The sequence below is a fragment of the Myotis nattereri genome, assembly GCF_964212035.1.
Source record: "Myotis nattereri genome assembly, chromosome: 11".
NCBI lineage: Eukaryota > Metazoa > Chordata > Mammalia > Chiroptera > Vespertilionidae > Myotis > Myotis nattereri.
In genome coordinates, this window is record NC_138086.1 from 20,380,611 (window position 1) to 20,393,447 (window position 12,837).

A 12,837-nucleotide genomic window follows, 5' to 3' on the forward strand; every position below is an offset into this window, starting at 1 on the left:
GTTGTCATTAACAAAGGGGGGAAGGAGAGGGGGCGGGAGGGTGGCGGGGCGAGGGGAGGGGGAGACAAAATGGCTTCTAGTAATCCCGGAGCCGGCTACGCCGGAGCAGCGGAGTTGAGGCGCCGGGGAGAGCGGAGGCCCGGCGGGCTATGCAGGTGCATGCTCCCCCCTCAGCCGGAGGAGCGGCGCCACCGCGCTTCCCGGCTTTGTCCTTGGACCCTGGCCCCGGCTCGCACCCGCCGCGGGGGAAGCCGCTTCATCGCCGGAGTGAGCCTCCGGCGCCCCCCGCCCGCTCCCGGGCAGCCCCGGCGGGAGGAGGGGGCGCCCAGCCTCAGGCCGCTCCGCCGCTGCGCTGCCCGCTCTCCCGGGGCGGCCGCTCCGGCGGCGACTGGTGCAGTCGTTAGCTCGCGGGGCGGCGAGAGTTAAGAGGCGGCGTCGCGGCTCCGGTGCCCTCCCCAGACACACACCCCCTTCTCGCCTCGCCTCTCACGGGTTAAAGCGACACCGCCGGGGCTGCCTCCCGTCCGCCGGCTGCTGCGCGGGGAGCGGTCATCCGTCCAGCCCCGCGGGGACCGAGTCCGGGCGCTGGAGAGGCGCGGGCGCCGGGGCGCCGCAGGCCCCTTCGGGGAGTCCGGGGGCGAGCGCGGGTCCGGCACCGGCCGCAGCGCCGGGCAGCGCGTCACCGCCCGCCGCAGCCGGGCCCCGGGCGCGCCTCCGGCCGTGGCTTCGTGCGGAGCGAACGAGTTCGGGGCTGCGACTCCCGGCGCCTTCAGCGGCTGCGCTGCCCGCGAACTGCGGCGGCGGCGTGAGCAGCGGGGGTCGCGGCTGCGGGAAACGCTCCGAAGCCCGGGGACATGCTCTCCGCTCGCTAGTGGCGGCGGCGGCGGGGCCCCTGCGCTCGGCGCGCACCGTGTCCTGGCGCCGGGCTCGCGGTGTTGCAGGCGGCCGCCGCGCAGACCGCTCTCTCATCCTTTTGTCCTTCAGTCGGAACGTGAATGTACTGCTGACGCATCCTGTTCTGGGGAAGAGGAGCGTGATGCGGCGCTCCCGAGTCGGAGCAGCCTCCCCGCCGCCGCCGCCCTCGAGGGGTTAACCCGGCGCCTTCCAGCGCCGCCGCGCAGCCCGCTCAGCCTCCGTCCCACTTCCTCCTCCTCCCCTCTCCTTCCCTCCTTCTTCCCCTGCTTCCTCCCGGCCCTCCCCCGCCGCCACCCCCTCCCCGGCCCGCTTCCTCCGCCCCCTCTGGACGAGGGGAGCGGCGGGCGAGCGGTGTGAGCGTCTAGTGAGCGGCGCGCGAGTCGCGGGCGTTCGCAGCTATTTTGGTCTGGTCGGTCGCGGGGAGCCCGAGCCGCCGCGTGGCTGTTGATAGGCTGGAGCGGGGCTGCTGCGGGAGAGACCGCCCGCCCCCGCCCCGCACACCGGCACCGGACACCCCCCGGCGGCGGGTGAGGTGCGCTCGGGGGCCGAGGACCCGGAGCGCGGCGGCCCGCGGTGGGGCTGCTGCTTGGCCAGCCTCCCGCCCGGACCGCGTCATCCGCACCCCCGCCGGCTGTTGACGCCCCTGGCCGCGCGGCTCGGGCCGCGTACGCAGAGTTGGGAGCTGCACCGTGGGGACGCGGGGGCGGCTGCGGGGGTGGGGGGTTCGGGAGACCGGCCTCCTGAGCGGCTGCACCCAGGCGTCTCCGTCCTGCCCCTCCCTTGCAGGTTTCCTCACCCCTCCTCGGCTTTAACTGGGGCTTTAAACGATAGTTAGAAAAGGGCTGCGGGGAGGCCAAGAGCGGAGGGAAAGACCGAGAGCGGGGAGCTGGGGAATGACAACCTGGGACAGCCCCGAGGCTGGCAGGAAGGATCGAGGTGAAAACTCCCAGAACCCAGGGCACAATCAGTTCATTCCTGGAGCCGCAGCTTCTCACTCTTCACAGCCCTGTGAGCCCCTTATCCTCCCTGCCCTAGAGGGCTGGGGAGGAGGGGGGCGTCTTAAACCTGCCCCATGAGCTTCCCCAGCACCTCTCCCTTGTTGGGACTTCCCGAAGAGAACTCTGCAGCAAGTTGCAGGGTGAGAGGAGACCCTGGGGCACTAGACAGACCATTGTAGCCGTTTTCCGACCCCCAACAGGTAACCCCTTAATTTTTGCCTAGTTAGGGTGGGGCTAAGCCATTGGAAGCCAGTCTGGTAGAATTTGGCCTGGGTTTCACATTGCTTTTTCTCAAGGGCTGGCTCTAGACCACCCCCCCCCCCCCAACACCGCCTCACCTCAGCAAGCTTGCTTGTGGAATCACCTGCACGTGGGCTATCGGCTTAAGAATGGGGAAGTCCTGCACTTCTCAGCTCTACATGTTATCTCAGTATGGTTTGCTGCCAGTAGCCTGAGCCTCGTCCTTATATATGCTAGGGATCCTTGAAGTCCTGGCAAGTTGGATTCCCCATTATTTACCAAGACGTTTTTATTATGCATTTGCAGTCGCTGTTACTAGGGTCACATAGTAAGCGGTGGAGCCAGGATTTGCTCTGGCAGAGCTCAGGTGCCTAGGAAGTGATTCCCCAGAGTTGTCTCCCTGCTGTTGAGAACTCAGGTTTCATCCATCCACTTTAACAGGCATTGACTGGGATGTTTCATGCTCTCCACGGTGCTAGGGAGGGGTGTGTTTTTGCTTACTCTTCACTTACCCAGTGAAGTGACTGCCATAGTTGTCTCCATTTACAGATGAAAGTACTGGGCTGAGGCAGGCAAATACTATGCTTAAGGTCATACACCCCAAAAGCAACAGAGTCAAGCATTTCAATTCAGCCTTCAAATCCTGAGCCCAGTGTTTTCATCACTATAACAAAAATGCCCAATGTGTCTACTCTGCATAGAGTAAATAGTGGAGGTAAAATTGTAGGAAAGACTTAAAAAGTTCAGTGAGGAGAAATAGAATGAAGAGTGGGAGAGGAAGGAATGAGAGAATAGATCTTTTATTTAACTTGTTTCTTTCACAATAACTGATCAAGAAAAAGAATGGAAGAAAGTCTAACCCTGATAGTCATAGTTAGATCCATCTGGGCTCTTTAAAAGCAGCAGGACACTACCATCCTATAGACCCAGGAAAGGTAAACCTAGCCCGACAGGTCTGTGGAGGAGAATCAGAAGCTTGCTGCTTACGGGTTCCTCTCCTTGTCACAGCTGGCATCAAGCTGGCAGAGTGCCAGAGGGTACCCTGGCCAGGATCCAGGTAGCACACTGGAGTATGGCTACCTCACCCTCCTCAGGCAAAAGAGGGTCTCTGCCTGGGCTGGTCTCCTGCCAGTGTAGGCAAACTCAGGCTCCATCTGTTCAGCTCCAGGCCCAGCAAATGAAAGGTTCTGCCCCATAACTGTGTAGATGGATGGAAGGGTGGGCTACCTTGGATCAAACCAGTACTTAGTCATCAGATTGTCTCCTGGTAAATATTTGTAACTAATGGATGAACGTGAATAAATATACCCAAGCTCTGTGCAGCCCATGGAGTTCTAGATGGGGCTGCTTTGTCCTCGGGCTCGTCCACGAGACAGAGAGAGCATCACAGAAGCTACGAACTGGACCGAAGAGGCTGCAGGGCCATAGCAGCACACAGCCCTTCTGAACTTAAAGTGGCACTGTAACCCCAGCATCATCTAGCCATTGCCTGTTGTCCTCAGCCCCTGGTTCTGACTACTTCCTTGATTTGAAGTGTTGGCACCAAGGAATAAAAAGAAGAAAAAGGCTTAAATTAAGATGAAGAGACGGAAAAAATGTTTTCTGGTTTCACACAGAGATGGCTGTGATAAAGAGGGGGAACTGAAGAAGGCAGCCAGTGATTGGGCAAAGACTGAGATACCTGAGTTCTAGTCCCCTTTCTGCCACGGATTAGACATGTGAGAAATCTTAAAACAGCTCTAAACCATAGTTTCTTAATTTGTAAAATTAAAGAAATGGACTAAAATGTTCCTGCAGTTCTCAGGGGCCGTGATTTCTACGCCTTCTCAGATACGTAGCCCTGTAAAGGTTGATCCTTTGGGATTGTAGCCAAGTCTTGGAAATGAGCCATGAAGTTGGGAAGACACCGCTTCCTTTAGTTCAATCTAGCCGTCCACAGTGCCAACGCAGATCAGTGTTTCCCAGCTACTAAGAAGGCTTATAGATCACCAAGTGTTAAAGCTGAGAGGGACCTTGGAGATCATCTGAACTTAATCTCTCATTTTACAATTGGCATTAATGAACATCAGTCATAGTGACTTACCTAAAGCCACATGACTAATTAATATCAGAGCCTGTCCCTTCTGAGCTCAGCCCCTGAGTCAAGATGACAATGTATGGCTAATTGGCATTTAAACCTGGGCTTGGGAAATATTCCCAATGCCTGTCTCGTGTGGGCTTGTATGCAGGTGCTATCCTTATACTTTGCGGGACTAGGATAAAGATGGGTCTTTGTAGCCATTCCAAGTGACTTCAGACCCATAAGAAGAAATGGAAGAAAAGTTTAGCCGGGGACGGACTCAAAGAGGATTGCCTCGCCAGCCTGATAGTTGGGCTTTTGGTAAAGCCCAGAGCTAGACCACTCCCAGCCTTGGCATGCAGCCCTGAGGCACTATCCTGAGCAGCCACTAGATGTCCATAATGTCTCACAGGGTTTGCTCCGTGTGCCATCTTGGGAGGGTGCTGTCTTGCCTCCAGTAGGCTTTGAGGCCCCTTAAGGTAGGCCCACCAGTGACAGGAAGATCACATTTTTCTTGAAACTCCAGTTCCTGTTTGCTGGACTGCCAAACCTTTTCCATTTTATACTCTGTGCTGCCATTTTAGTTAAGAACGAGAAAAGAGCAAAATAGAAAAGGGACCTTGGGAACCAGGAAGAAAGATAGTATGGGAATGGCTCTCCACAAAGGTAAGGAAAGATATCAATTGATTGGTGGATTGATGACAAAGCAGTATAAGAAATGGTCTGTGTGGAAATAGTCACCTCCTCTCTTATCCAAGGCAGTGAACACATCGAGGGTGTGTGTGTTTTTGCATCTTCCTCATATGTGAATACCCCTCCAAGGTCACCTTCTTTAAGGTTATTTTTCTTGCCTGTGATCCCAAAGTGAGGCTGTGGCTGTGCCATTACTACCCACAGTCACAAAGGGAATGGATTTTCTTCCTTGAACCTGATGGTTCAAGGCCACACAACTGTTCTGGAAGTATTCACTCTTATGAGTGCCCTCAGAATCTGCTGTTCTTTTCCCCTAAGGACTCTACTTTGTAAGGAAGGCAGAAGAAGCAGACAGAAAATCACTCTCCCTACAGGTCCCATCCAGAGAGTAATTTCAAAACCTCGGCAAAGAAAAGACAAGATGCTTAATGAGAATGGCAAAGAGCTATAGAATGGAAGGGCTTCTCCCTCTTCCCTGAAGCTAGTTTCCTGGGGCTTACAATCTTTGTGGGCTGCCAGGCCTGACTGGAGGGAGAAATCTCCCAATCCCCCCACTGCCTCCTCTTTTGGGGTAGACAGTTCGGTGCCAGTTCTAGCCACAGTGACCTGTACGGTCACACGGGCCTTTCGAATGTTCTCCTCTGCAGGTGCATTGGCCCATTACAGGCCCTTGTGGTTTATCCTTCTCTATGATTGCTTTTTTATAGCAATAACAATGGTGATGTTAAAGCAGTACTTACTGGGGAGTTGGTAGCTCCCCAACAGTAAGAAAAGTGTCCTTACACATATTTGCTCCTCATGACAGCTCTGTGAGGTAGATACAGTTACGTTCCCCATTTTGCACATGAACTGAAGAAACTTTCTCAGGACCCCAGAACTAGTGACTATTAATTTCTTGAGGCTGTTGTAACAGATTATCACATGTTTGGTGGCTGTAACCTGGCAAGGCCACACTCTCTCCACAGGCCCCAGGGGAGAATTGTTCCTTGCCTTTTGCCTCCTCCAGTTTTTGGTGGCTGTCATCATTCCTAGACTTATGGCCACTTCAATCTCTGCCTCCGTGGTCATTTGACTTTTCTTCTGTCCTTTCCTCTTGGTGACTTATAAGGACACTTGTCGTTAGATTTAGGGCCCACCTGGATATTCCAGGATGATGTCATCACAAGATTCTCAATGACATCTGCAGAGACCCTTTTCCCAAGGGTCTCTGGGATTAGGATGTGGATATATCTTTTGCTCATTCAGCTAGCTGCAGTGACAAAGCCCGTTTTCGATCTCAAATCTGTCTAGTGCCCAAATTCTAAACGGCTATGATGTGTGATGTGCCACTTAAGAAGGAGAGGAAGGGAAGGGTACATCTGACAACCAGCAGGGGACTCCACAGCCTTGTGCTTGTTGAGGAGTGGAGGAGCCAGGTGTGAGCTGTATGGTCACAGAGTCTTCCCAGTGGGAAGGGATGGTATCCCTCAGTCAGCGCAGCCTTAGGAAACATCACATGAGCCAAGAGAAGGGGGCAGGCTGACCAGACAAACTCTATAAATCTGTCTCCTATTACTTTATTTTTGCTTCTCTTGATTCCTTTTCTTGATGTATAATTTTCTAACTATTCCTTTACATGGCCTCTAGATTTTATCCCAAAGATCTTGGGACATATAAGCGTTTACCAGTAATACTACTAGAGGTACCTTTGGCATTGCTGCAAAATTTGGCTCAAGTGTAACTGAGTCAGAAATGTTGAGCTTCGTGCTCATTGGAGATTAATAGAGACCTCAAGATCAGAGCCCGGCAGATGCAGAGAGTTATGAGTAAGAATGCTTTTTAAAGTATTTCCGACATAAATATAAATCTGTTCTTTAATCGTGGGTCCATATATACAATGTGTGTATAAATTTATTCATTTTGGTTGGGTTTGGGGAAGCCCAAATATTTTTTCCCCCAAACTGAGTCTACAAAATAAAATATGTTACAGAGTGGGGAGAGAATGCCGGTGGGCATTATACCATAGTGGCGTATGCAAAGTATTCTGGAGTCAGAGAAACTTGGGTCAAATCCTGGTTCTGCCTCGTGGATACTGTGTATGTAAGTTACTTTAAGCTTCAGGTTCATGTGTAAAGTGGGATTAATTGTATTATTGGACTAGAAGTGATGAAAATCACAATCTTAACAAGTAGTAACAGTGGTAGTAGCAATTACTGTCTAATATGGAAACTAGTATAGAAAGGAAATATTTTATACCAAGTCAATTATTGAGAGAATCCATTTTTTTCTTACTATTTTTTTTTGGACTGATCTGCTCTTGATATTACGCCTAATTTAGACCTTTCAATTCTTCATTCAAGAATCGGTGTCTTTTGTTGTTTGTATTTAAAAATTAATTTTGAGATAATTTTAGACTTTTAGATAGTTCTAAAATAGTTCCCATGTGCCTTTCACCCAGCTTCCCCTATGTTAACATCTTATATAACCACAGAACATTTATTAAAAACTAAGAAATTAACCTATTCAAGACGTGTATTTTTTACTTTTGCCCTCTCCAGTCTATTCCCCACAGCCACCAAAGTGACCTTTGTGATATTATATCAGGTGATGTTATTGGTTTGCTTAAAATGCTCCATTATCTTCCGTTCATAATTCAAATAATAACAGAATTGCTTACCATGGCCCTAACTGGTTTGGCTCAGTGGATAGAGCATCGGCCTGCGGACTGAAGGGTCCCAGGTTCAATTCCGGTCAAGGGCATGTACCTTGGTTGCAGGCACATCCCCAGTAGGGGTTGTGCAGGAGGCAGCTGATCAATGTTTCTCTCTCATCGATGTTTCTAACTCTCTATCTCTCTCCCTTCCTCTCTGTAAAAAATCAATAAAAATATATTTTTTTAAAAAATTGCTTACCATGAACCACAGGCCCTAAGCCATCATGCCTTTCTTGTACATGTATGTCCTCGTATTTTGTCATCATCCTCTTTATTCCCTACTCCTCAACTATACTGCACTTGTTTCCCTTACAATACTTTCAAGCTGGTTCACCACATTAGGGCCTTTGCTCTCCCCTCTACCTGGAATGTTCTTCCCCCACATCTTCAGGTACTGGGCTCCTTCTAGAGCAGGTCTCTTGAGAGAGATTTTTCATGACTACCCTCTCTAAAGCAGCCCCACTAGTCAGTCACATCACCAGCTTTGTTTTCTTACTTTCTTTACTGTTTATGTATTGTACACTCCCATGAAAGCAGAGCCCTTCCCATCTTGTGTCCCTGTTGGTGAATCGCTAGCGCCAGCCCTACTCTTTAAATCTATAAAGACAGGTTAAAAATTACCAACTTTTGCCCAACTGGCATGGCTCAGTGGTTGAACGTCAACCTATGAAATAGCAAGTCAGGGTTCGATTCCTGGACTGGACACATGCCTGGGTTGTGGGCTCCATTGCCAGTAGGGGGCGTGCAGGAGGCAGCCAATCAGTGATTCTCATCATTGATGTTTCTGTCTCCCTTCCTCTCTGAAATCAATAAAAATATATATTTTTAAAAGTTACCAGCTTTTAAAATAAACCTTTATTGTTGAAAGTATTACATATGTCTCCCTTCTTCCCCCATTGGCCCCTTCTAGCATGCCCCCTACCCCAGACCAGCTTTTTTTTTTTTTTTTCCTTAATGCTGGGAAATTAGGATCCTAGTGTCCTTTAGGTTTCTGTAGTCCTCAGTTTTTAGAATTGCTAGCCCCTTGCTGACAGATTTATGAGAGTTGTATGGAGATATCATAAAGGCTCACATGTTCTTAGCAGTTGTGGATGTGAAGGGTGACGAGAGTGAGTATAGGTGTGCATGTGCCTGTCATTTTCAGATTTGCTAAAGTTCATTTTCTCCAAAGGGAGTGGAGGCTATTGAGCCTGAAATAGGGAGCACCAGGACAGTAAGATCAAGTGCTCTGAAAGTGGCTGTGCCAACGCTTTTTGCTAATTAAACACTGTTAGGACAATCACCACTAGCAGCAGTAAAGGGCGCCCCATTACCTCGCTTTATGGAGAGCTGGGTAAATTTAAAGGCAGCTATAAATATCCCACTGAGTGCCTGAGCTATAGCACAGTCCGGCTGGGCAGTGAGAGGAGACAGAGCTTCTGTCCATGGTCCTCTTCTCTATTAGCTGTCAGTCCCCAAAATTTGCATGATTAAAGAACAAACAATTCCATCAACGAATTCTTAATTGAAAACGTTCAGGGAGAGCCAAAACAAACAGCTGTGTGGAGAGCCCGGGTCACCTGGGTCCTTCTCCAGCTTTGTCATTGACCTTCTTTCCCTTTTACCTTGAGGAAGATGTTTCTTCAGTTTATGACTCCATTTTTCTCAGCCATAGGTGTGTCACAGAATATTTTTAAAAATAGTCACATGGCTTAGGGCTGTTCTGGAAATATTCTAGGGCTCCTTACTGAGCAACTCACTGCTTCAGAGAAAAACTTACAGTTTGGAAAGTGTGAACAAGATGGGAACATACTTTTTATACTTACCCTAGGGAATCTCTGAATGAATTTAAGACATATATTCAGCTTGGAACTTTTTCCATGTTTTTAATCTGCTCAGTTGTCTTGAAACCTGTTGTGTTCTTTTCTGAGGTTTCTCCTTGCATCTCTTCTGTGGCCTCCAAGCCACTAATCCCCTCGAGTGGTGCCATGTTGTCACTGCCTACTCACCACCAGCCTTCTTGATCTGTGGATCAGCCTGTGCTGCCAGCTTCAGCAGTGACTAGAGTTTTCCTAGTTCCAGTTGGTGTGGCCTCAGTTCATCATTCAGTACTGGCCTAGTACTGTGAATTCATTTGTCTCCTCTAAGAAATTTCATAGGGAGAATTGGAGGACCCAGAATGGAAATGTGGGCTTGAATTTTGTCTTGTAGTTGCATCCTCACCCCACTCATCCTTGAGCCAAAGGACAGACTCTACCCTTAGAAGTGGAGGGGAGTGCAGCATTGGGAATAGCAGGAGGCCAGCCGGGAGCTCCACTGCTGGCTTCCCCATGAGTCATCTAACCATCAATGGGTAGGTTGGCTGACACCCAGGTTCCTGGATGCTGCGTTCCTTTTTCATTATGATATGAGCCTCTTCAGGAGTTAGATGTACCCGGCCTCCGCCTGCTCTTGCTCCTGTTTTTAGATGTGACTTTCTCTATCAGAGAAGAATTAGAATCCCCCAATTTCTTGGTTTTCATCTTCAGATTCATATTCATTCTCTCTCTCTCTCTCTCTCTCTCTCTCTCTCTCTCTCTCTCTCTCTCAGTTCTGGATTTGGCCAGAACTGCTCGGTAAATACTTGTCTTTACACAAGGAGAGTGTGACTGCTTTGAACTTCATTCTCCTTTACCCCAGAACACCACCTCCCTGTCCATGAATCCCCATCTCAGTTTTTGCCTCCCTACCAGAGAGGAATGCTAAGAGTCCGTTCTCAGGAACCTGATGGTCTACTCTAAACTACTTCTCTGAGGGACACCAGACTGAACTCTCTCTGCTTCAGGTGAGGGGTGCTGAAGCCCCAGCTTTTGTGGGGCTACCAGCTGCAAATCTGGGTGTCTCCCACCATGATGCCTGGACACTGGCAGCTGGGCAGAGGAGCCCTCATTCTCTATCACTTTCTTGGTGACTCGAGCCAGTTTGTGTAACAGCCAGGAGGCTGCTTGATTTGTATTCCGTGCACAGCACTAGGGAAAAAAAGTCTGAGGAGCGCTGCCAGCCAATAACTCTGAAAAGATTCTTTATGTGAGTGAGCAGGCTGTGGGCTGGACAAGGGCTGCCCCCCCTCCCCGCCTCCCACCCCTCGCCCCCTCAGCTGGCCTCTCTGGCCCAGCAACTTGGTGGTGTTTTGGAGCTGGCACAGAGCCCTTGGGGATCCCTACCCATGAGGCGAACCTCTTTGGATCCCAGGCACAGGGAGCAACTTCAGCTCCATCCTTCCTGCCCTGGCTTCTGGCAGCCTGTCTCCAAATGCCGGTCCGTGGGGTCTCTTCAGAAAAGGTGTGTGTGTGCCTGTGAGACAGTAGGTGAAAAAGAGAGGTGAACATGGACAAACCAACCCGCCAACCAACACACGGGGCATTCTGAGTCTCCAGCGGAAACCTCGGAGAGAAAGATGTAGCCTGCGTTTAACACTCCGAGGACGAGGCCGTCTCTCAGCCAGCAGGACTGCTCACCTGAGCCTTGTCGATTTCCTAACCCAGTGGTCGGCAAACTCATTAGTCAACAGAGCCAAGTATCAACAGTACAACGATTGAAATTTCTTTTGAGAGTCAAATTTTTTAAACTTAAACTATATAGGTAGGTACATTATTATTAACTTAATTAGGGTACTCCTAAGGCTTAGGAAGAGCCACACTCAGGGGGCCAAAGAGCCACATGTGGCTCTTGAGCCGCAGTTTGCCGACCACGGTCTAACCAATGAAAGCTGTCTTTTGCCACTATTGTCTGCAGAGGGACAGAAATAAGACTCCCTGGTCCTGCACTTCAGGTAGCTGCAGCATAAAATTCCTTATCAAATTGAAAGCAAGAGGAGCTCACATTGTGATAGGAACCAGGACTACTTCTGCCCTTCACGACCATCAGCAGCCCTGCCCCATTTTCCGTGCCGCTTAAGGAGTTGGCTCCCTGCCAGCTCCTGGCTGCGTCTGTCTCTTTAAGAATGTTATTTATTATTAATTAACTAGAGGCTCAGTGCATGAAATTCATGCACTGTGGTGGGGGTCCCCTCAGCCCAGCCTGAACCTTCTCACAGTCTGGGAGCCCTTGGGGGATGTCTGACTGATGGCTTAGGCCCGCTCCCCGTAAGCAGGCAGTTGGACAACCTTAGCACAGCCATGGAGGCAGGAGAGGCTCCTACCACTGCCACTGAACTTGCCAGCTGTGAGCCCGGCTTCTGGCTGAGCGGCACGCCCCCTGTGGGAACACACTGAGCTGCAGTGGCAGTTCCTGCATTGAGTGTCTGCCTCCTGGTGGTCAGTGCGATCATAGCGACCAGTCGTTCTGTTGTTTGGTCAATTTGCATATTAGCCTTTTATTATATAGGATGAATTTTCTAAACACATAACCTTGACTCTCTTGCTTAAGTGAACGAGACCATTCTCATAAGTGCTATTTTGTAGGAAGGAATTGAGGAGGCGTTGAAGAAGGTTCTGAAGCCTCTCCTGAGCCAGAGGAGAGCCGCACTGGCAGGCGAGGAAGGCGGTGGGTCTTAGTCACCATGTGAGGCTGCATCTCTTTGTGAGCGCAGCCGAGAGGAGAGGTTGGCTGAATTTTGTCTTAATGTGGCCCATGTTCTTGGAGGTGACACCTGTCCCCATACCAGCTTCACCTCTGCCTGGGTTAAAACCTCCTCTGTCTCTCATTGGCTCTAATTGTTTTGAATATATTAATGTCCAACTCTTTGAACAAAAATATGTTTAAAACATATGGTTGCCCATATTTAATCCATCATAAAAAATATACCTGTACTAAGCATTGCAATACTTTCTGAAGAGTGTTCATTCAGTAGGACAGTGTAACCAGACAAATACTTCCCTCCACCCCCATTTTATTTTGGAGCCATCTAGGAAGGACTATGGGCTTAGGAGAGACTGTGTCTGGGGCCGGAAGCTAGCAGAGTGGGGTCTCCTGCACTGGCCTGTGTTCAGCTTTTCCTAAGGAGCGTTTATTTGGTCTCCAAAAGGACAGAGTTGTTGCTCCACTCAGGGATTTACCCCAGACTCGGTGCTGTCCACCTACAGACACTTGGCGGAGAAGAAAGCCAGGGGAAATACTTCCCTTTGGCTAGAGGAAAGCTTTTCCCAGACCCGCCTCCCCTCTCCAGTGCCCACTGCCACCCTTGGGTCAGTGCACCTGTGGTTTCCATGGGATTCACCTCTCAATTCCGTGCGGTCAAGGAGCTTTGCAGCCCTGAGGGGGAGCGTGGGATTTTTTCCACA

The 12,837-nt window shown here is 50.4% G+C and overlaps 1 protein-coding gene across 1 annotated transcript in view; it reads left to right on the top strand.

The window, feature by feature from the left end:
• The window catches only part of SND1 (staphylococcal nuclease and tudor domain containing 1), a 453,621-nt gene that overhangs the window by 392,769 nt on the left and 48,015 nt on the right, over nt 1-12,837 (top strand). The gene's annotated exons all lie outside the window — the stretch shown is intronic.